This window comes from Xenopus laevis, chromosome 2S, assembly GCF_017654675.1.
Source record: "Xenopus laevis strain J_2021 chromosome 2S, Xenopus_laevis_v10.1, whole genome shotgun sequence".
In the NCBI taxonomy this organism is placed as follows: Eukaryota; Metazoa; Chordata; class Amphibia; order Anura; family Pipidae; genus Xenopus; species Xenopus laevis.
The window spans coordinates 103815116-103836484 of NC_054374.1; the positions used below are offsets into that span (position 1 = coordinate 103815116).

Sequence of the window (21369 nt, forward strand, 5' to 3'; positions counted from 1 at the left end):
TGGTGTGATTGGGCAGCATGCCACCCTCTAAAATCCTGCTGCCCTAGGCCTGGGCCTTGGTGGCCTTTCCACAAATCCGGGCCCGGGGATCTCCAAGCTGTGGTCCTTCAACAGGTAATTGCAACTCACCGCATTTCACTGACAATCAGAATTTAAAGGATGCTAGTTATAGCTGAAGTAACAGAACAAGGCTTAAATCTAGGCCTCATTTAGGTTCAAAGTTCAGGGTATACATTATAAAACCTGCCGATGGCAAGACTATGCAGCTTGCGCTGGATTACATGCAAGGTGCATAGAACTGTCTGCACTGTAAACTCATGGATACAAATGCTGCATAGAAGAAATTGCATAATTCTAGGCCCCCCAGCACTTTAATTTATGGTACTTGTAAATGTAGTTGTTTTGTACCCAATAATAGCATAAAATAAAGGTGTGTAAAAAGGTGGAATTACAAATACCACACATTACCATGTTAATCGCATGTTTCACTGTGTAAAATCATATATAAAGCTGTGCAATGTATGTATGACTTAGTATAAAATTTGGATGTAAAAGCATTTTACACAGACTTAGACTTATAGCCAATTTGTAGTAAATGTTTGTGCTTTTACAAAGGAAATTTTTTACCCTAAACCCGGCCCTGCTGTACTCTTTTAAACATGTATTTCATATTTTCAGTGTTTATTACTGATAATGTTTATTTTGAGTAGTGTTTGAACAGTGTGTTCTGAATTCTAAGAGATGTGTCTCCATTTGACATACATTTATGGAAGAGAAACTGTGGATGTACATCTGTTTCATAAATAGTGCCTATTACTTATTAATTGTTTTTTGTTTGTTCGAGTGTTTCATTAATAACCATTCCTTATACAAACAAACTAAACTTGCTCTAAGTCCCAGGCACATAGTTTGAGTCCTTGGTTGCAACATAAAAAAAAATGGACCAGGGATGGATTTTTTAGGTTTAGGGAATATAAAATATTCCGTGATTTCCCTGGTTAAGATAACTGACTCCTAGCTTCCAGCAGTGAGATCCACTGTAAAATGTAACTTTTTAAATTTTGGTGCTGTCCACGATTTTTCTATATGGATTATCCATTGGTAAGTAGGTGGGAGCCATGTCCACAGTGACTACACTGTATTATTATGAATCTGTGCTGACTACAGTTTGTTATAACTAGGGATGCACCGAATCCACTATTTTGGATTAGGCCCAACCCCCGACTATTTTGTGAAAGATTCAGCCGAATACTGAACCGAATCAAACCCTAATTTGCATATGCAAATCAATGAGGGGGAGAGGAAAATATAGCCGCTAAAAAAAAAATACTTCCTTGTTTTATGACAAAAAGTCACATAACTTTAAGGATTCGGATTCAGGTTCGGCCAGACCCAAGGATTCGGCCGAATCCTGCTGAAAATGCTCGAATCGTGGCCGGATACCGAACTGAATCTTGGATTCAGTGCATCCCTAGTTGTAACTAATTGACTCCTGATTTGTCAGAGCGCTAAGCCTTTAGTTTCTGAGCATGTTATCTAGAAGAAACAAAGCTAAATCTTCATTTAATGGCACTGCCTTAGTATGTATTAAGATTACAGAGTCCTGTACACAGCCTCAGTTTACTGCAGTTATTGGACACTGTACTTAACTCTTGCTGATATTGGATGCAGGCTTAGCAATGTGGTTAAGGCAAACTGAGTGCAATCATTCGTTAACTTTGTATACGGCAACCCCTTGTAATTAAGAGAACTGCCCATTTGCCAGGCAGTAGGTCATTGCAGTGTCAGACTGGCCAACCAGGATACTAGGAAAATTCCTGGTGTCAGCGGGCCCTCGTTCTGCTAAACATTTGCCCTATTTCATGGCCATTTTCTATTTCTATGAGAACAAAGATACTGAATAGATGGAATAATAGATTATAGTATGTAAAGAAAAGAGACTAGGAGAATAGAGGTTGAGTGAGGAGAGGAAGAAAATAGTACTGAGAGTGGGCCCCTAGTCTTAGGTTTTTGTGTGGGCCCCTGGTATACCAGTCAGTCACTGTTTATGCCCAACTGCTAGATGGTAAAAAACACATGAGGTAGAAGGTATGCATCATTATATATCTCAAATACAACAAAAAGTAATTATTATGATGATTTGTAAGCCATACTTAGTAATTTCTGCAACAACATTCGGACTTTTACAGACATGATAATTGCCAAGTTTTACAACTTGGCATTGTTTGCGGGGGACAATACAACATTTATATTCATCTGCTACCTCGGGGCAGAAAAAAGGTAGAAACTCATGTGTATCTATAAAAAGCTACTTTCTATGCAATAAATGTATGTGTGTGTTAGAAAACTAAATACTGTTTTCTTCACAGAGGCTGATTGACATCTGTTACATTCCAAAACAATAGAAATTGCTAGTCAATCCAAAAGAGTCAGGCATCCAGTGTCAGCCATCTTGAATCCTGAATAATGTACTCTGTAGGTACTGTGTGGGAAAGAACATTTGGGGCTCAAGTTAAGTTATATATTTATAGTACTGTACATATCTGTGCCTATACTGATCAAAAGAGATGAAAAACAAAAAAAAGGGATTTTCTTACCGGTAAATCCTTTTCTCCCGGGCCCGTACTGTCAGTGCAGACGTCTGGGTTAATGCTGGTCACCTCTGGAGGCAGGACAAAAGAATAAGATCTGTAGCTCCTACTTCCCCTATATCCATGGGGCTCTCTCCTCCCATGCTCAGTTTTTCGTTTCATAGCCAGGAGTAGAGACAGGTAGCAGGAACACTTATACAACAGTGGAATGTAGAACGAATGTAGAACATAACTGTTAAACAATTAACAATACCGGTAACTGGGCCGCAAAGGACCCTTGGCAATAGCCAACACCTCCATAAGAAAAAAAAGGGAGGGACTTACTGCACTGACAGTACGGGCCCGGGAGAAAAGGATTTACTGGTAAGAAAATCCCTTTTTCCCAGGGTGGCCCGTCCTGTCAGTGCAGACGTCTGGGGACGTTCAAAAGCAGTCTCCACCAGACAGGGAGGGTAGCAGCTTAGGTAGTAACTATTGCCTGAAGCAGTTTTCTCCCATAAGCCGCTTCCGAGGAAGCAAAAGTGTTTAGCTTATAGAACTTGGTAATGGATTGAAGACTAAGTTGCTGCTTTGCAGATTTGTTCTGGTGAAGCCAGATTTTGTAGTGCCCATGAAGCGCTTACAGCTCTGGTGGAGTGCGCCTTCACTTGTAAAGGTATTGGTCTTTGAGCTTGTCTATAAACGTAAGATATGGTATCCACCAACCATCTTGAGATTGTTTGCTTTGAGGCTCCGAAACCCTTTTTGAAGGGACTGTACGTGACAAGTAGAGTATCTGTGCATCTGAAGGAAGACCTTTTGGTGTAGACCTTTAGTGCCCTCACAACATCAAGACAGTGAAGCTAACGTTCTGCATCATTCTTTGCCTCCGGGCAGAGAGACTACAATTTCCTGATTGATGTGGAAAGCTGACACCACTTTCAGCAGGAACGACCGTGGTGTACTAAGTACTGCCTTGTCCCTATGGAATATCAGCCATGGTTCCTTAACGGATAGGGCTTGGATCTCCGAGACTCTCCTTGCCGAGCAGATTGCGAGAAGAAACTTCACCTTCCATGTAAGAAACTTAGGGGCAGATTTACTAAGGGTTCGAATTTCGAAGTACAAAAAACTTCGAAATTCGACCATCGAATTAAAAAACTTTGAATTTGAATATCAAATTTGGCAATCCTGCGGTCGAATAAAAAACGTTCGATCGATAGCGATCAATCGAAGGATTTCTATTCGACCAAAAAAAACTTAAAAAAGTGCTGTGGAAGGTCCCAATACTTTTTTCTAAAGAGACAGTACTTAGATTATCGAATAGTCGAACGATTTTTACTTCGAATCATTCTAATCGAAGTTGAATGGTCGAATATAGCCTATTCAATGGTCGAAGTACCCAAAAATTTACTTAGAAATTCGAACTTTTTGACATTCGAACCATTCACTCGAGCTTAGTAAATCTGCCCCTTAATGTCGCAGGATCGGATAGGTTCAAACGACTCCCACTGCAGAGCCCTAAGGACTAAATTCAAGTCCCATGGTGGTGTAGGATCTTTGAAAGGAGGCTTGATGTGCCTGACTGCTTGAAAGAACTGTTTAACTTCCTGAACTGGAAAAGGATGGATAGTGCCGACGTTTGTGTCTTCAAGGCCTCCAACCCTAGGCCCTTATCTAGTCCCCTCTGTAGGAAGGTGAGAAACTGAGGTGTAGAACACTGTTGCCACCGTAGGTTGTTGAGTTTACACATGTCTGACTAAAAGACTCTCCAAATTCTGTGATAAGCCCTTGAAGTGGTTTGCTTTCTTGCCTTAAGTAATGTATTAATTACTGGTTCAGGAAATCACCTGTCCTTCCACAGTTGGGTTTCAAGTTCCACACCGACAGCTTCGACATTTCTAATTTGTTGTGGAGTGTCGGCCCCTGAGTCAGAAGGTCCCATCGCATTGGCAGCCACCATGGAGGGGACACTAACATTGAGAACAGGTCTGCATACAAGTCCTTCTTGGCCAGTCTGGAGCTATTAGTATTGCGGGAACTTCCTCGCTCTTTATCATCCTTATCACTCGTGGCAGGAGTGGAAAGGGAGAAAGGACGTAAACTAGGCGAAATGACCAAGGGATTACCAAGGCGTCTATGGCCTCTGCCCTCGGGTCCCTTGACCTTGTGCAGTAGTTTCGTGTTCTTGTACGAAGCCGTAAGATCTATCTTGGGGACCCCCATCCTGTCTATTATGGTCTGGAACACTTCTGGGCGGAGTGACCACTCCGCTTGGTCTATGGTGTTGCTGCTGAGATAATCTGCTTCCCAATTCTCCACCCCAGGTATGAATATCGCTGAGATAGCAGGCACGTTGTCCTCTGCCCACTCAAAGATTCTGGATACCTCCAACATGGCAGCCCTGCTTCGCGTTCCCCCCTGGTGGTTGATGTAGGCTACTGTAATTGCGTTGTCCGACTATACTCGGGTTGGCTTTGACTGAAGTAGAGACGACCAGTGGTAAAGTGCGTTTCGAACTGCACAAAGTTTTAAAGGAGAAGGAAAGTCTAAAATCAACTTAAGCTCTAAGTGTTGACCATGAAAAGCAAATACCTTTACTAGCAAGCATTCCCACATTCATTTTTTCATTAATCTTTAGGCTGCAATTGTTTTTTTAAAAAGTTGAAACATGTAGATAAAAGCATACCAATGCTGCAGTCCAGAAATGTTCTCAATAGGGCACACGCATGCGCAGTAGCTCTCAGCCGTGCCCTGCGCATGCACACTAGGTTCTTGTGGGCTCCGTGTGAAGCATGAAGTTTTGGTCACGTGATGATGCCGTTCCTTCGTTGACCTCTCTGCCTCCACCTCATTGAATCAAGCTCCAATCGCGCTCCTGCTTCTCTGTTGCGTGAAAACAAAGGGAAGCTTTGAAGCTCCTGCGCTCGCTCTGGTTTTAATTTACAGTTTGTCAGCGAGCGCAGGAGCTGAGGAGCGGAGCTAAAAAATAAATCAAGCAACCCAGCGTGCGGGTCTGTCTGACCCGCACGCTGTCTGTAGTCTGTAGTAATGCATTATTAATAAAGGAAAGCTCCTTGTTTGCAAAGTCAGTCAGACAATGCATGTAAGACTACATCACCGGGGTCCACGTAGGATGTGCATGCGCAGTACAGAGGAAGCCAATTTGAAAATGACGGCGCCAAAATGTTAACAGCGCCGAAAGTTCTGAATGCAGGTGCACAGAAGCAGCAGTGATCTTAAAGTTATTAATGCAGCGTTTCAGGAGGGGGCCTGATGGCAAACCTAATGAAGTAGGTTTCATTTTTTTTGTTTCCTTCTCCTTTAAGACATTTATGTGAAGTCTTGTTTCCTCCTGGGACCAAAGGCCTTGGCAAGACTGACCCTCCATGTGGGCCCCCATCCTGTCAGACTGGCATCTGTACTTAACACCTTCCTCAGTCGAAGTGCCCATAGCTGGACCCTGGATAAGTTGTGGCCACATAGCCACCACCTGATCTGTGACTTGACTACTCTGCTGATAGGAATCAACTGTGACAAATCTTTGTGATTCCTGTTCCAAGCCTGGAGAAATGCTGTTTGAAGTGCCCTGATGTGAAAATGAGAGTACGGGATTGCTTCCAGTGCTGAGACCATTAGGCCAAGAAGCCGTAGGCAATCCTCTGCCGACGTAGTTTGACTTGCCAGGAACCGTCGGGTTGTGAAATGCAAGTGGGTTATCTTCTCCCCAGGAAGGGAAATGGTTTGGGTCTTGGTAAGACACGTGGCGCTGTGGTCAGGCCGAATGGTAGGGCTTGAAATTGAATATGTTCCTCTGCCACTGCAAACCTCAAAAACTTCTGATGGCTGGGATGTATAGGTATGTGAATATACGCGTCCTTCAGATCTATGGTTGTCATGTATTGTCTTGGTTCCATTGAGTTTATTACCGATCAAAGGGTTTCCATCTTGAAATGCTGCTTCTTGACCAACTTGTTGAGTAGTTTTAGGTTTAGAACTGGCCTGTACTGACCTCCTTGCCTGTTGACTAAGAAGAGGTTGGTGTAGAACCCTCTGAAGCGTTGTTGTTGTGGGACTCGCATTATCACATTGTTGTGTAATAATTCTTGTAGACAAGAGTGGAGTGCTGATTGTTTTGCAGGATTGCGGGGAATTGAGGAGGGCACGAATGCTCACCTGGAGGGGAGGGATGCGAAGGATATTTTGTAGCCCTCCTTCACAATCTGAAGCGCCCATTTGTCTTGGACGTTGTCTTGCCAACCCTGGGAGAACTGAAGAAGCCTTCCCCCGACGGCCCCTGTTGCTCCCGGTGTGATCTGACTTTCATGCGTCATTGGTCTTTGGGGGACCTGGCTTCCTGTTTTGCTTGTGGCGGGGAGGCCAGGGGGTACTCTTTCGGTTCATGTATGTGGTTGAAGAAGATTGACCCTGGTTCTGGTTTCTATAGGAATGAAAGGAACGAGACAAAGACCCCCACTGTCTGTTGGGTTGTCTTTGGTTGGTCTCGGGCCGGGGCCTTCTCCCTTGGGGAAGGAATGCACTCTTGCCCTCTGTCACTTTAGTGATGATTTGTTTTAATTCAGGTCCAAATAGATGCTCCCCCGAGAATGGAAGGGCTATGAGTCTGCCCTTTGAAGCGTTGTCTCCTGACCAGTGACGTAGCCACAGGGCTCTGCGGGCAACAATTGTGTAAGCGGATGCCTGTGCTGATAAATGGATGGAAGCCTCACTAATAAAATCTAGAGCCGTAACAATATATCCCAGTTCGGCCTGCAGCACGTTATCCTGTTCATACTGTGAGTCCTGAGTCCAAAACTTTGTTGTACGAGCCAAACCAGCTGTTGCTGTAGCTGGTCTAAAAGTGGCTGCTATGTTGACGTAATTTCTCCTGAGATTATTCTCCATTCGTTTATCCATGTGATCCGTGAATGCCGTGGCATCCTCTGTTGGGAGAGTGGTGTACCTTGAAAGTCGGGAAATCGCTGACTCTACCTTGGGCGCTTTGTTCCATTTGTCTCCATATTCCTGAGGAACCGGAAACTTTGATTATCCTTTTGTCCTTCCTCCAGAGGTGACCAGCATTAACCCAGACGTCTACACTGACAGGACGGGCCGCCCTGGGAAATGAATGTATGAGCCTTTGATCTTGGCTCACCTCAACACTGATGAAAAAGAAACCTGGAATTTTCATATATGATGTTGGCACAATGGTAGTTTTATGAATTCCTGCTTGTTCTGTTTATGTATTGCTCTGCTATACAGCACTGTGTGCACAAGTAGCGCTGTATATATATATATATAAAAATATATATATATATATATATATATATATACATACATACATTGATCATAGAAGCCAGTGCTGCCACATTTTACTGAATTTCCCAAGTCCATTTATGTGTTCTATAACTTTGGCTGGAACTGTAGTGATTTGCTATGTAGTATTTCCTATGTACAGTTTAATAAATGAATAGTGGAATATTTAGGTTGGTTACTGTATTCATTGCATGTGTTTATATTATTATTCTTGTATTTTTTAATCTGTATATTTTTCACTTTAGTCTTAATTCTTCTCTGATACTAAAACACGACCTGTGCAAAGGTATGGCTGATTTCTTTGCCATATAGCAATACAGGACTGTATAAGTTTAGCTTCTGAATACCATCATGGGGGCAGTAATGTCAAGCAAAACATCTGCTTGCTTATCCCAAACCGCTGTATAAGCAAGGAGCAGGGTACTGGGAAAATGCATAATGAATTAAGTAAGCAACTGAGCATATTGCAGCTTTTATATTATTAAAATTATGTACAGATATGGGATCCGTTATCTGAAAACCCAGAAAGCTCCAAACTATGGAAAGGTTGTCTTCCATAGACTCCATATTATCTGAATAATCCAATTTTTTAAAAATGATTTCCTTTTTCTCTGTAATAATAAAAGCTCTACATGTACTTGATCCAAACTAAGATATAATCAATCCTTATTGGAAGCAAAACCAGCCTAGGCATGAAGATCCAAATAACAGAAAGATCCATTATCTGGAATACCCCCAGGTCCCGAGGATTCTGGGCAACAGGTGCAATACCTGTACAAACCATGAGCCTGTATTTAGAGCTATAAGGATCATGTTTTTCTATATGTTCACTTCTGGCAACATATTATGGTCTATTTGGATCTCTTCGGGCTACTTCTGATCAGTGACTGGTGATTAGGGGTTTATTTAAATCTTTCAAGTTCATTGTTTCTTGCTACTCTTCTCATTAGGTGCAGGGAAGAGCAAGGGTTCTCAATCAGGGCTACAGAAAAATGTTTTCCCTGCAGTTATTGTTTTTGAGGATATATGTGATAGGAGTGGCTAAGCTTGGTGCCTTTCCCCACAAAAAGAGTAACAGAAGCCCTTTGTTCTAAGGTTTTTCCAAATGCTATCATTAGAATACTGCATTCTATGTATATGACTGATTAGAGCACTTAACTAAATTAGTAGATGCTGCTTAAATTACTTGAAATGATAATACATTATAGAGATAGCTAAATATCAAGGAAGCAATCAAAAATTGAGAATGACCTCACCATCCTCAAGTAGATTTTTATCTACTTTTAATTACATTTTGAAAGTAATGACATGACCTTGATTGTGATCTAAGGGAGCTTAATTGACTCTCAAATAAATGTCATGGCCTACTATGTGCCCTTTTACAGTTAGGTGTTCAGCCTCAGCTGCCATAGATTTAGCTCTGCATTTTCTAAATATAAGCCATCGTATTTTAGTAAATCTTGCAAAGCAACTTCATTTGGTGCTGTGTTGGTCTTGTATTGACCAAATGTCTCACACTTCTCAGAAATTTTTGGTTGTAAACAGCAGGAAAAAGTTCTCTCTGACAAATCTATCTAAGGGGATTATAGCTCCACAAGAAAACTGTAAGCTCTCTCAACAACAGTAAGCAATCCTGCCATTGAATCCTGGTTACAAGATATACAAATCAAATGTTCTTTTCAAGAAAGCTCTGTGCCAACTATTGGGATGGGTTCCTTCTCTTTAGCATCACCATCTCAGGAACTAATGATGAATAAATCCTGCAGTTGAGGTCTGAATTCTGGTATGAATGCACATCTTTATGATCCCTATCCTTCCATAAGCAATCATACAGTATATGAATTAGAGAGATTCGGGGACAAAAATGTAGTTAATGAAATGGAAAATGTTATGGGAGACTCTAAGGAAGAAAGGTTAAAGGCCTTTTTTACAACAGGGAGTGGCAGGTTCTGGCATCAAGTGAGAAGCCTGGGGAGAATCCAATATCTCCCATTGACCAGGTCTGCCCAGTCCCCAGTAGTGCAGAACTAGCACATTTTTAACCCTTCCCCCCTTTGATTGGTGACCCAACTGCCTAACATTTTGTCAAGACTTGAGTGGAGGAAGAGACCTGTGTCAGGCAAGGAAGAAAACATATTACACAAATGACTTGTACCCATATTTTGGTTTCCACACAAACCTAACAACAGGTTTTCTATAAATATATAAAATAGTAAGTGTTGCACATGTATAGCATTGTCAGGACACCACTTGGTCTTTTCTACTTTTTTAGCACAATTACTAGCCAGCGGTTTGTAGAATGTTATTCACTGTAGAGTTATAGTTATAGCTACATAGATACATACAGTGAAGTGTCCATATTACATACCCTAACATTAAGTTTTCCATATATTATACTAATTTTGTGGTCCCACCAATATATAATGCATAAGAAAGGTTAAAAGGGTCATCCAAAAACACACAATGGGTGGGATACAGGACAGGAGCAGGACAGGGGAGTGAGTTTCAAAAATATATATTATGATTGGATTAGAGATTATGATTAGAGATAATCATTGTAGGCAAAACCCACATGTTACCTGTACCTATGAGATTCAATAGTAAATGTAGTTACACAGCTATATGCAGGTTCATTATAGTATCTATAACTCGCACACAGGGTTTGTCAGTCCTTTTCACAGTTGCCCTTACACATACACATTAACAAGGGGCAGATTTATCAAAGGTCGAGGTGAGTTTTAGAATGAAAATACATTCGAATTTCAAGCTATTTTTTGTGTACTTCGACTAGAGAATAGTCCAAATTTGATTCAAATTTGAAAAACCATTCGCCATCTAAAACCTGCCAAATTGCTGTTTTAGCCTATGGGGGACCTCCTAGAACCTATTTGGAGTCAATTGGTCGACTTTGAAAAATCGAAGGTTTCTTTTGGAAAAACTTTGAATCGAATTCGATCGAAATGTGCTATTCCTTCGATTTGTAATATTCGCACACCATGTTTGTAAAAAATAAACGCAGAGTTTAAAAGATATGCAGCTTTAGAAAAAATACTCATCTGTACAGAGGTATCGCAACATTTCGGGAGGCAATCCGCACCCTTTCTCAAGCTTATCTCCGTATGAGTAGAGATGTCGCGAACTGTTCGCCGGCGAACTTGTTCGCGCGAACATCGGGTGTTCGCGCTCGCCGGAAGTTCGCGAACGTCGCGCGACGTTCGCCATTTTGGGTTCGCCATTGTTGGCGCTTTTTTTTGCCCTCTCACCCCAGACCAGCAGGTACATGGCAGCCAATCAGGAAGCTCTCCCCTGGACCACTCCCCTTCCCTATAAAAACCGAAGCCCTGCAGCGTTTTTTCACTCTGCCTGTGTGTGCTGAAGAGATAGTGTAGGGAGAGAGCTGCTGCCTGTTAGTGATTTCAGGGACAGTTGAAAGTTTGCTGGCTAGTAATCGTTTTGATACTGCTCTGTTATTGGAGGGACAGAAGTCTGCAGGGGTTTGAGGGACATTTAAGCTTAGGTAGCTTTGCTGGCTAGTAATCTACCTTCTACTGCAGTGCTCTGTATGTAGCTGCAGTGGGCAGCTGTCCTGCTTCTGATCTCATCTGCTGACTGCTGCAATAACAGTAGTCCTTGTAAGGACTGCTTTTATTTATTTTTTTGTTGTTTTACTACTACTACTACTACTACTATAAGAGCCCAGTGCTATTAGTCTAGCAGTGTTGGGGAGTGGGACTGGTGTGCTAATCTGCTGCTCCTAGTAGTTCAGCAGCACCAACTTTAATTTTTTTTTTAATATTCATTTTTTTTTATTTTACTTTTTTTTATTTTACTACCGCTGTAGTAGTGTATAAGTTGACCTTTTAGGCATTATTTGCCCTGTAGGCATTATTTGCACACTGTTTTCTTCAACCCGCCATCTAGCTGTGTGACCTTGTTCACATTCTGTCTAAATATCCATAATATTACCGTCTCCAGAAAAAACACCGGAGTGACTTTTTTCAAGCAGCCATAATATATTTTACGTAATCCGTATCCACCGCTGTAGTAGTGTATACGTTGACCTTGTAGGCATTGTTTGCCCAGTTTTTTTGGCCGCAGCCACTGAAGCACAGAGGCCAGAAAAAATATGCCATATAAATGCTGAAAATAGTCATTTTTTGCCATACGTTGACTCAACGCATATGGCAAAAAATGACTATTTTCAGCATTTATATGGCATATTTTTTCTGGCAACTGTGCTTCAGTGGCTGCGACCAAAAAAACTGGGCAAACAATGCCTACAAGGTCAACGTATGGCAAAAAATGACTATTTTCAGCATTTATATGGCATATTTTTTCTGGCAACTGTGCTTCAGTGGCTGCAACCAAAAAAACTGGGCAAACAATGTCTACAAGGTCAACGTATGGCGAAAAATGACTATTTTCAGCATTTATATGGCATATTTTTTCTGGCAACTGTGCTTCAGTGGCTGCAACCAAAAAAACTGGGCAAACAATGTCTACAAGGTCAACGTATGGCGAAAAATGACTATTTTCAGCATTTATATGGCATATTTTTTATGGCAACTGTGCTTCAGTGGCTGCGTCCAAAAAAACTGGGCAAACAATGCCTACAAGGTCAACGTATGGCAGTTGTTTAAAGAGAACAGTAGATTACTAGCCAGCAAAGCTACCTAAGCTAAAATGTCCCTCAAATCCCTGCAGACTTCTGTCCCTCCAATACAGAGCAGTATCAAGCAGATTACTAGCCAGCAAACTTACTATCATCTGTCCCTGAAATCACTAACAGCTCTCCCCCTACACTATCTCTTCCAAGCACACACAGGCAGATTTTTCAGATACATTTTTGCCCTTGATCCCCCTCTGGCATGCCACTGTCCAGGTCGTTGCACCCTTTAAACAACTTTAAAATCATTTTTCTGGCCAGAAATGTCTTTTCTAGATGTTAAAGTTCGCCTTCCCATTGAAGTCTATGGGGTTCGCGAACCGTTCGCGAACCGCTCGCGTTTTTGCGCAAGTTCGCGAATATGTTCGCGAACTTTTTTTCCGACGTTCGCTACATCCCTACGTATGAGTCAAGCAGCACAAATGGTAATAGTGTCTTTAAGCTGCTTGTGTCTGCAAGCGGCAGAGCCAACCTGACCGGTCACCAAGACAGCGCATACGGGACACGTATTGCCACATCATATGACAAGGGATCTTGGCGCCTCCACCGGTCACAGCAATATGAGCCATATTGTGAGAGGGCAAAATGCCATTAAAGGAGAAGGAAAGGTAAATTACAAATAACGTTGTATAGATTGTCCACAAAATGGAGAGATACTTACAGGATTCCTTGCTCTATACGTTTTCCCCTCTTTCTGTAATCCAATATAGTTGTCAAAATTTTTGTAAGGTGCATAGAAAATAAAATCCGTCCCTCTCGCTATTCATATCTGATCTAATAGGGCTCACACATGCCCTGCACATGCGTACAATATCCTTTTCTTCCCCCATGCGAGCGGCGCTACTGTGGTCAAGTGGCCAATGGGAACGATCACTACCGGTTGCTATAGCAATGCGATCGTTCCTTGGCATAGCTTGCGCTGACTACTGTCAGAACATTTCAAAGATTTCACTGGGTAGAGAGACGCAGCAAAGACAGGCTGTTTGTGGCTTTAATGTATAAGTGACGCGAGAGGTCATGGGGATGGACTCAATTTAGAGCATGGGCAATTCAGACAGGGATACACAGGAGGTGTCGTGCACTCTGTTAACATGGCGGCTGCAAAGTTAAGATGCGGCAGAAACAGGACGGGGTGAGTGAAGGAGAACGAATTGGGCAGTGAAAGTAATGCGGTTCAAGAGGGGAGAACCTAAGCAACATTTAAAGATAGGTTTAAAAAATTACCTTTCCTTCTCCTTTAATACAGAATACAACTTAATGCTTCATAACTTATGGGGAAAGCTAAACATCGGCACAACTATTAGCATTATTGAAACATTTTTTAGCGCATATATTCAGTTACTTCTATATTATAGTGGCCCATATTACCTATATATAAGTATATACAACAGGAAAAGAGAAGGGCAAGTTAACCAAAGATCAGTTCATAAATATATACAGATCAAAGTCGGACTTAATGACTTCAGACGGTGTATCCATTGTACTTCCACCTTTCTTAATAGCAAGACCCTGTTCCCCCCTCATCGTGGTTGTGGAATGTGTTGAATCACCCTGGATCTGAGATCTTCAGCAGAGTGACCTTTTTCAAGGCAATGTTTGGAAACAGGGAGTGTATAATTGCGAGTATTAACTGTAGATCTATGCTGGGAAAATTTATCCCTAACTTTCTGGACCGTCTCGCCCACATAAATCAAGTTACACAGGCACAGCAGCATATAGACAACAAAATTGGTATCACAAAAGTGTCCCCTGATCTTATTAGTCTTGTGTATGTCAGGGAGCCAGGAGGTCCCTCCAGAGAGGTAGTCAGGATCGAGGAGGAAGCCCTCTTGAGGGAGCAAGGTCGCGGTGTCCAAAGGGTTAATAAAAGGAGTAGTCGGAATCCAGGCAAGAGTTCACAGGCAGGCAGATATCAGCAAAGTCCAAAGTCCAGGCAAAGGGTCAGGATATAAATCAGGAACAAGATTTAGCAATATAAACTCACAGGGAACCCAGGATACACACAGGAAATGTTTCCTATACTTGGGCGCCATTCTGGCGTCTAGGTAGCGTTTTTGTATTCGAATTTGGCGCCATAGTGACGTCATTGGCGTCCTTGCGCCGACGTCGGCGTGCTGACGTCATCGCACCGGCGCCGCTACCCACGTGGCGGCCATGGGCGCCGCCATTTTGGGAGCGACGCCGGCAGGGAAGGACGCGCCGCCCGGAGCTCCTGGACCTGCTCCGGGCGGCGATCGTGACAGTGTATCACCGGGCTTTCAAATGTACCTCCTGTCAATACAAATCTGCATCGAGCACAACCTCTACACTGAAACATGCAGTCCCTGGGTGGACCCAAGAAAGTGTATTGTCTCGGTGAAGGAGCCACTTCTGCATGAACAAGTTTTTTGCCCAAAGTGCAACCCTTCCTAAATGACATCATGGGCATCTGTTTAAAATCAGTCGCAGTAGGATAAGTATCTTTTATCTTTGTTTACAAAGTATCTTCCGGAAATTTCACTTTGGGGATGATATTAGCCTACAAAAGTTATACGTTGTGTATTCTCTTTTTTCTTAATGTGTGTCCCAGTTCCAAACTTAATTTTGGCAGTAGCAACACTGTCATCCTAAATATCTGCAGGAATATAAAATCACTTCCACGCCTCATTATCTGCACATCCAGAGAAGTAATTACATGGAGATTGGCTGTCAAAGTGAATGCAAGTCACCCCGCCATAGGAAGAACATGTCATCAATGTACCGCCACCAAGCCAAACAGTGATTGGTAAAGAGGAAACCAGGATAGACGTGCACCTCCTCAAACCAACTCATAGTTTTCCCCATTATTCCTTTGATATATGTTTTACCCAAGATCCATAAGAACCCAATCAACCCTCTGGGGAGGCCAATTGTGGCAGGGATTGGGTCCTTAACTGGGAAAGGTGCAGAGATGTTGGATAAGATACTCAGTCTGATACAGAAAACAAGATCATATATACGTGATACATATGATTTTTTGGGTAAACTTAAGGCATTGAGTAAAATTGAATGTCAGATTTGGCTTGCTACACTAGATGTGGCGAGCTTATACACATCTTTACCTCACATGAGAGTTGCTTTGAGGAGGTGCACGTTTATCATGGTGTCTTGTTTACCAAGCACTGTGTGGCTTGGTGGGGGTACATCGATGACATGTTCCTCCAATGGAAGGGTGAATTGGATTCCTTGTCCGTCTTCCGTGATGGGTTAAATTGTGATCATGAGAATATCAAATTTACTATTACAGCCAGTTGCTTAGAATTGGCCATTCTATAACATACTTAAAGTTACCTTAAAGGTGAACCACCCCTTTAAATGCTTTTTTACTCACCTAAGTGCATTTTATTTTTTCCACCCCAAACACAACCCTGTGTTCCATAGTTGAACACGCGTCAAGGGCAAGAGAATGCAACATGCTGCGTTTAAACAAACATGCTGAAATGCAAATGGAGTAAAACACAACTCAGAACGCTCATGAGTACAACCAGGCAGCATAAATGTTATCAATGCACAAATGGGTTTATTTGTGCACAAAGCTGAGCTTAAACACATATGAAATGCAGGGGAAAAGCCTGTGTGTTAAAACCCTAAGAGCTGCAGAATAAAAAGCTAAATAACTTAAAAAAACAGAAATAAAAAAAAGAAAGCCAATTGCAAATTGTCTTAGAATATCACTCTCTTCACCATAAAAGGTAACTCAAATGTGAATAACCCCTTTAATGGGATACTAAAATCAGCCCTGCCATAGGAGAGTATGACTAAATAAAACCTCTGTACCAAGTCATCTGATGGTCAGCATTTTCCTATGTATTTATGGGGCACTACATAGTGACTCATCATAGATACCTACCCTATGGTCAGTGACCTTCTGCTGACTAGAAAACTGTGAATGTTGGTACTTACAAGCACCTCCCCCTCTATCTCTGGCACTGTAATAAAGGCACAATCCCCAGCTATAACACAATTCCCCTCTCCCTGGCAGCCCCAGTGCAACATTGTCAGTTCTTTCACAGTATGCATACAGTATGGCAGCCGACACACCCCAGGGCCCCATACCCACCCTAGCGGTGCCTCCCCTCAGGGCCACAGCTCACCAGCCAAAGGGGTTTCCATGGTGACAGTTGGATCCACCCACACACTCAGCACCACTCCCCCTGGATATGAGGTCTGAATGCAGGTCAGAATGTTCTGGGGATTACAGTCGAGGGAATCACTCTCACTGAGCTTTATCAGTAACTGACACGGAACATTAGCATCCATTGATATAATAACACTGTCTCATTACAGAGTGTCAGTGGGACATATCGGGGAGGGATCACGGGCCTGGTGCACTCCCTGCACATTATGAACGTGTAGTCTCCGGCTACATAATAACTCTTGCCAGTCAAAGGGGGCCCGGCTATTTTGATAAGTGCACCACGGCCAGGCTCTCCTTCAGGCCCGGGCCCAGTACAGTAGTACCCCCTGTGCCCCCCTGATGGCAGCCCTGGGTATAGTTTTCCTTTAAGTGGAGTGTAGCAGTAATAGCAGGCCTGGATTTGTGGAAAGGTCACCAAGGCCCGGGCCTAGGGTGGCAGGATTTTAGGAGGTGGCATGCTGCTGAACCACACACACATTGGTTCAGAAACACTGGGGATGCATTACATTTCCCGTGCGTCAATCCTCATTGCTCTGGTCCCAATGATGAAAATTTCCGTGGATAAAAGGGAGGAGACAGGGCGAGGAGACAGGGCAACAGACGTTAGCAGGCCTAGGGGCGCCAGCTTTGTAAAACCAGCCCTGGAAATGTGTTCGAACTTTCACAACCTGCCAAATTTTGTAAAAAGACATGTTAATTAAAGGGGAAGGAAACCTGGTTGGCGCAAAAACCCTCCTCCCCTCCCGTGTGTTGCCCACCCTCCCTCCTCCCCCCTGGCCTACCTGTCCCGCTGGGCAAATGCCCCTAACTTGTTACTTACCCTTCTGCGCAGGTCCAGTCCAGGGAGTTCACAGACGACATCTTCTTCCACGCGATCTTCTTCCTGCTTTGAACGGCGTTTTGGCGCATGCGCAGTAGGAGCATTTCACCGGTACGCATCTACTGCGCATGTGCCAAAAGTCACGAAGTACTTTTGGCGCATGCGCAGTAGATCGTACCGGCGAAATGCTCCTACTGCGCATGCGCCGTTCAAAGCAGGAAGAAGATCGCGTGGAAGAAGATGTCGTCTGTGAACTCCCTGGACTGGACCTGCACAGAAGGGTAAGTAACAAGTTAGGGGCATTTGCCCAGCGGGGCGGGTAGGCCAGGGGGGAGGAGGGAGGTTGGGCAACACACGGGAGGGGGGGGTTTTTTGTGCCGACTAGGTTTCCTTCCCCTTTAAGGGGTGTGACCATAAAATGGGCGTAGCCAAAAGTCAAATGTTGGGAGATATGCAGTAACTTAACTAGCGCACCCAGGGCCTAGCTAGGTGCAGGCCGGGCAGCCATGCCCCCCACCCCTTCTCTGGATTCAAATTTAGCGCCAGATTCCTTATTGTGTCCAATTGGCCCAAAGGGGGTGTGGGCCTGGGTGCGATTGCAGTTCAGTTATACCCCAGACAGACACCAGTGACTGTGGGGTACAGCAGGGAGGAATGTAGAACTGTCAACATTCAGGAAAAATTATAATGACCTTCTTATCCCTGTTATTTTTACTTACTAATAACTATGTCATGAAGTATCATTTTTGCAGGCATACATGGTTCCCATCTGGCCTGTATGCTAAAACTATAACCAAGTGGCAACTCAACTACCAACCAGATGGTAAATTCCCAGTCGGGTGTAAAGAGCAAGTGTTTCTAGCTAAGCTTGACTGTATGGTGGATAATAATATCAGGTTCAGGCATATGTAATATATGTACCACATGTACACTTCCACACTTGCTTGACGTCACGTGATTACTTTTATGTATGGTACAAGCGCACAGGAAAATGCGGGATTGTTTTAACTTCATTTTAACTAATCTTTAAACATAAAAACCCTATTCAATGCAGTGGCTCCAGTAAGACGCAGAAGTCTCCAGTGTCGGACTGGCCCACAGGGATACCAGGAAAACTCCCGGTTGTGCCCAGGTGTCAGTGGGCCCTCCTGCTGCTAAACATTTGGCCTATTTCATGGCCATTCCCTATTTCTATGAGAATAAAGAGGCTAAATAGATTGAATAATAGATTATAATATATAAAGAAAAGAGACTAGCAGAATAGAGGTTGTGTGAGGAGAGGAATTATAATAGTACTGAGAGGTGGGCCCCTGGTCTAAGATTTTTGGGAGGGCCCCTGGAGTCCCAGTCCGACACTGGAAGTCACCTTATTACAGGCCATTTCTTTTGACAGCAGCACCAAAGAATAAAGCGGCCACACACAGGCCTAGCACAGACACACTTAGCCCTGCCCCTCAATCCTCATTTGGCCGGCGCTTTCAGTGGGTGGGGCCAGATGCAGCGACGTAAGTGCATCTTTCTTGGTCGTGTCAGAGAGTGCGCTGAAGGGTGAGTCGGGAGGGGTCTGCATCGGACTGGAAGAATATGTCAGCAGCGAAATGGGCACAAGGATAAGCGGAACACAGCAGCAGCAGCAGCACGGATCGCGATATAGTCCTATTCAGGAAGTTCCAGCGGGCTCTCGCCGGTATGGTGTGTGTAGTGTGGCTTTGTTCCATGTATATGAAGGGACGTATTTGTAGGCACCAGCTGGGGTCGCTCCCCACGTACAAGGACACGGGTCTGTGTGTATGTGCAGGTGGTGCCTAATAACGGCCCATATGGAAAGCTGACTATGTACACGCCTTGTTACTGGCTTGTGCGCAGAATAGCATCGAATAACGGGGTGACTGGCAACCTGCTGTGGGCTCTCGTACTCGGGCTGACCCTTGAGCAGGAAAAGGCAAAGCTTCGCCATTGCTCGTGAGAAACTACAACTCCCAGCATCTCTTGTTCCTGCGGATTGCTAGTGTTGCGGCGGCGGCAGGGAATATGCTTTTCTGTGCCTTTAGCATATCCAGCATCCCTGGGGGGTGCACAGAAGACATGAATGTATTGCATCATAGAGCCATGAGTATCCTGAAGCCTTATCACTGGTGCTTGCTGATGTCATTTCTGTCACATGAGCCACTAAACTTGTCTATTCTGATAAATAATACACAGTTACAGGTCTTCGACCTCTTGCTTTTGTTAGGTCACTGAAATTATTATTGATGCCTTCTAATATCCTTTTATATTTTACAACAGTAGGTATTTAAATCACTATGTAAACAGGGCTTAGGATTGGCATCAGTTATAATTTTTTTTATTAAGCGCTGTCCACTCATTAAATCTAGTGTATTATAAAACATTCTGTACTCCTATATTATAACTCTATTAAACTTCTCCGGTTTCTTGTGCCTTTATATGGTCATTAAACCCCTCTATGACTGTGCCTTATTGCTAAATGTTCCCCTTATAAACCCCCACCTTCTCTATATTTACAAAATATATAGTGAATAAAGTACCCCTTATTGTAAAATATAAGGATATTATAGTCACCGAGGAGTTCCAAGACCATATAAAAGCACAAGGCCAAAGGTCGAGTGCTTTTATACAGGTCATGGAATGCAGACGTTACTTATAATATCCTTATATTTTCCAACAAGGGGTACTTTATTTATTATAATACACAAGCATTATTGAGTCATGTGACAGAAATGACATCACTACTCACTGTTTATAACTGATTACATCACTAGTCACCATTTATAAGGATATATTTTACAAGATATTCATGGCTTTTGTGTATTATATGTTATTATACACTACTATAAGCCTTATAAGGTATTTTTACAAGTGTGGGTATGAGCACATATATATATATATATATATATATATATATATATATATATATATATATATATATATATAAGTTCAGAAAGTACCTGCACTTTAACCCTCTCAGTTCGTAGTGGGTGCCCGGTCAAGTGGTATTATGCAGCTTTTCAAGATGGACCAGCACTCCAGTTTTGTTCAATCAAACGTGAATATTTATTTGAATAGTCACTCTCGTGTCCAACGTTTCGGCCCACATCTGGGCCTTTATCAAGGATAAAGGCCCAGATGTGGGCCGAAACGTTGGACACGAGAGTGACTATTCAAATAAATATTCACGTTTGATTGAACAAAACTGGAGTGCTGGTCCATCTTGAAAAGCTATATATATATATATATATATATATATATATTTGTAATTATTTAAAGGGGTGGTTCACCTTCAAGTTAACTTTAAGTAAGTTGTAGAATGGCCAATTCCAAGCAACTTTTCAGTAGGTCTTCATATATTTTTTTTATAGTTTTTGAATTATTTGCTGTTTTCATCTGACTCTTTCCTGCTTTCAAATGGGGTCACTGACCCCATCTTAAAACAAATCATCTGTAACGTTAGAAATTTATTGTTATTTATACTTTTTATTACCCCTCTCCTATTCATAGTCCAGTCTCTTATTCAGATCAATGCATGGTTGCTAGTGTAATTTGGACCATCGCAACCAAATTGCTGTTATTGCAAAGTGCAGAGCTGCTGAATAAAAAGCTAAATAATTAAAAAACCACAAATAATAAAAATAAAAAAACAATTGCAGATTGTCTCAGAATATCACTCTCTACATCATACTAAACGTTAATTAATTCACAGTGGCTTGCTTGGGCAAGACAGCTGTATTACTGACTGACAGTGGAGTAACTATAGATGAAGCCGACCTTCCTGTATAGTATTAAAATCCTGGTGAGACCAGCAGAGCAGCGCGTGCCCCCAGGG

General features: G+C 42.8%; 1 protein-coding gene across 3 annotated transcripts in view; it reads left to right on the forward strand.

Annotated features, from left to right (window-relative positions):
* Window positions 1-19034: 19034 nt before the first annotated feature.
* mgat4a.S (alpha-1,3-mannosyl-glycoprotein 4-beta-N-acetylglucosaminyltransferase A S homeolog) overlaps window positions 19035-21369 on the forward strand; it is a 51935-nt gene continuing 49600 nt past the window's right edge. For 2 of the 3 annotated variants that reach the window (XM_018249799.2, XM_018249801.2), the window contains exon 1: window positions 19035-19215. The gene's annotated coding sequence lies outside the window, so the exon portion shown is untranslated. The remainder of the gene's footprint in view (window positions 19216-21369) is intronic. The other variant, XM_018249800.2, reaches the window with a different exon arrangement.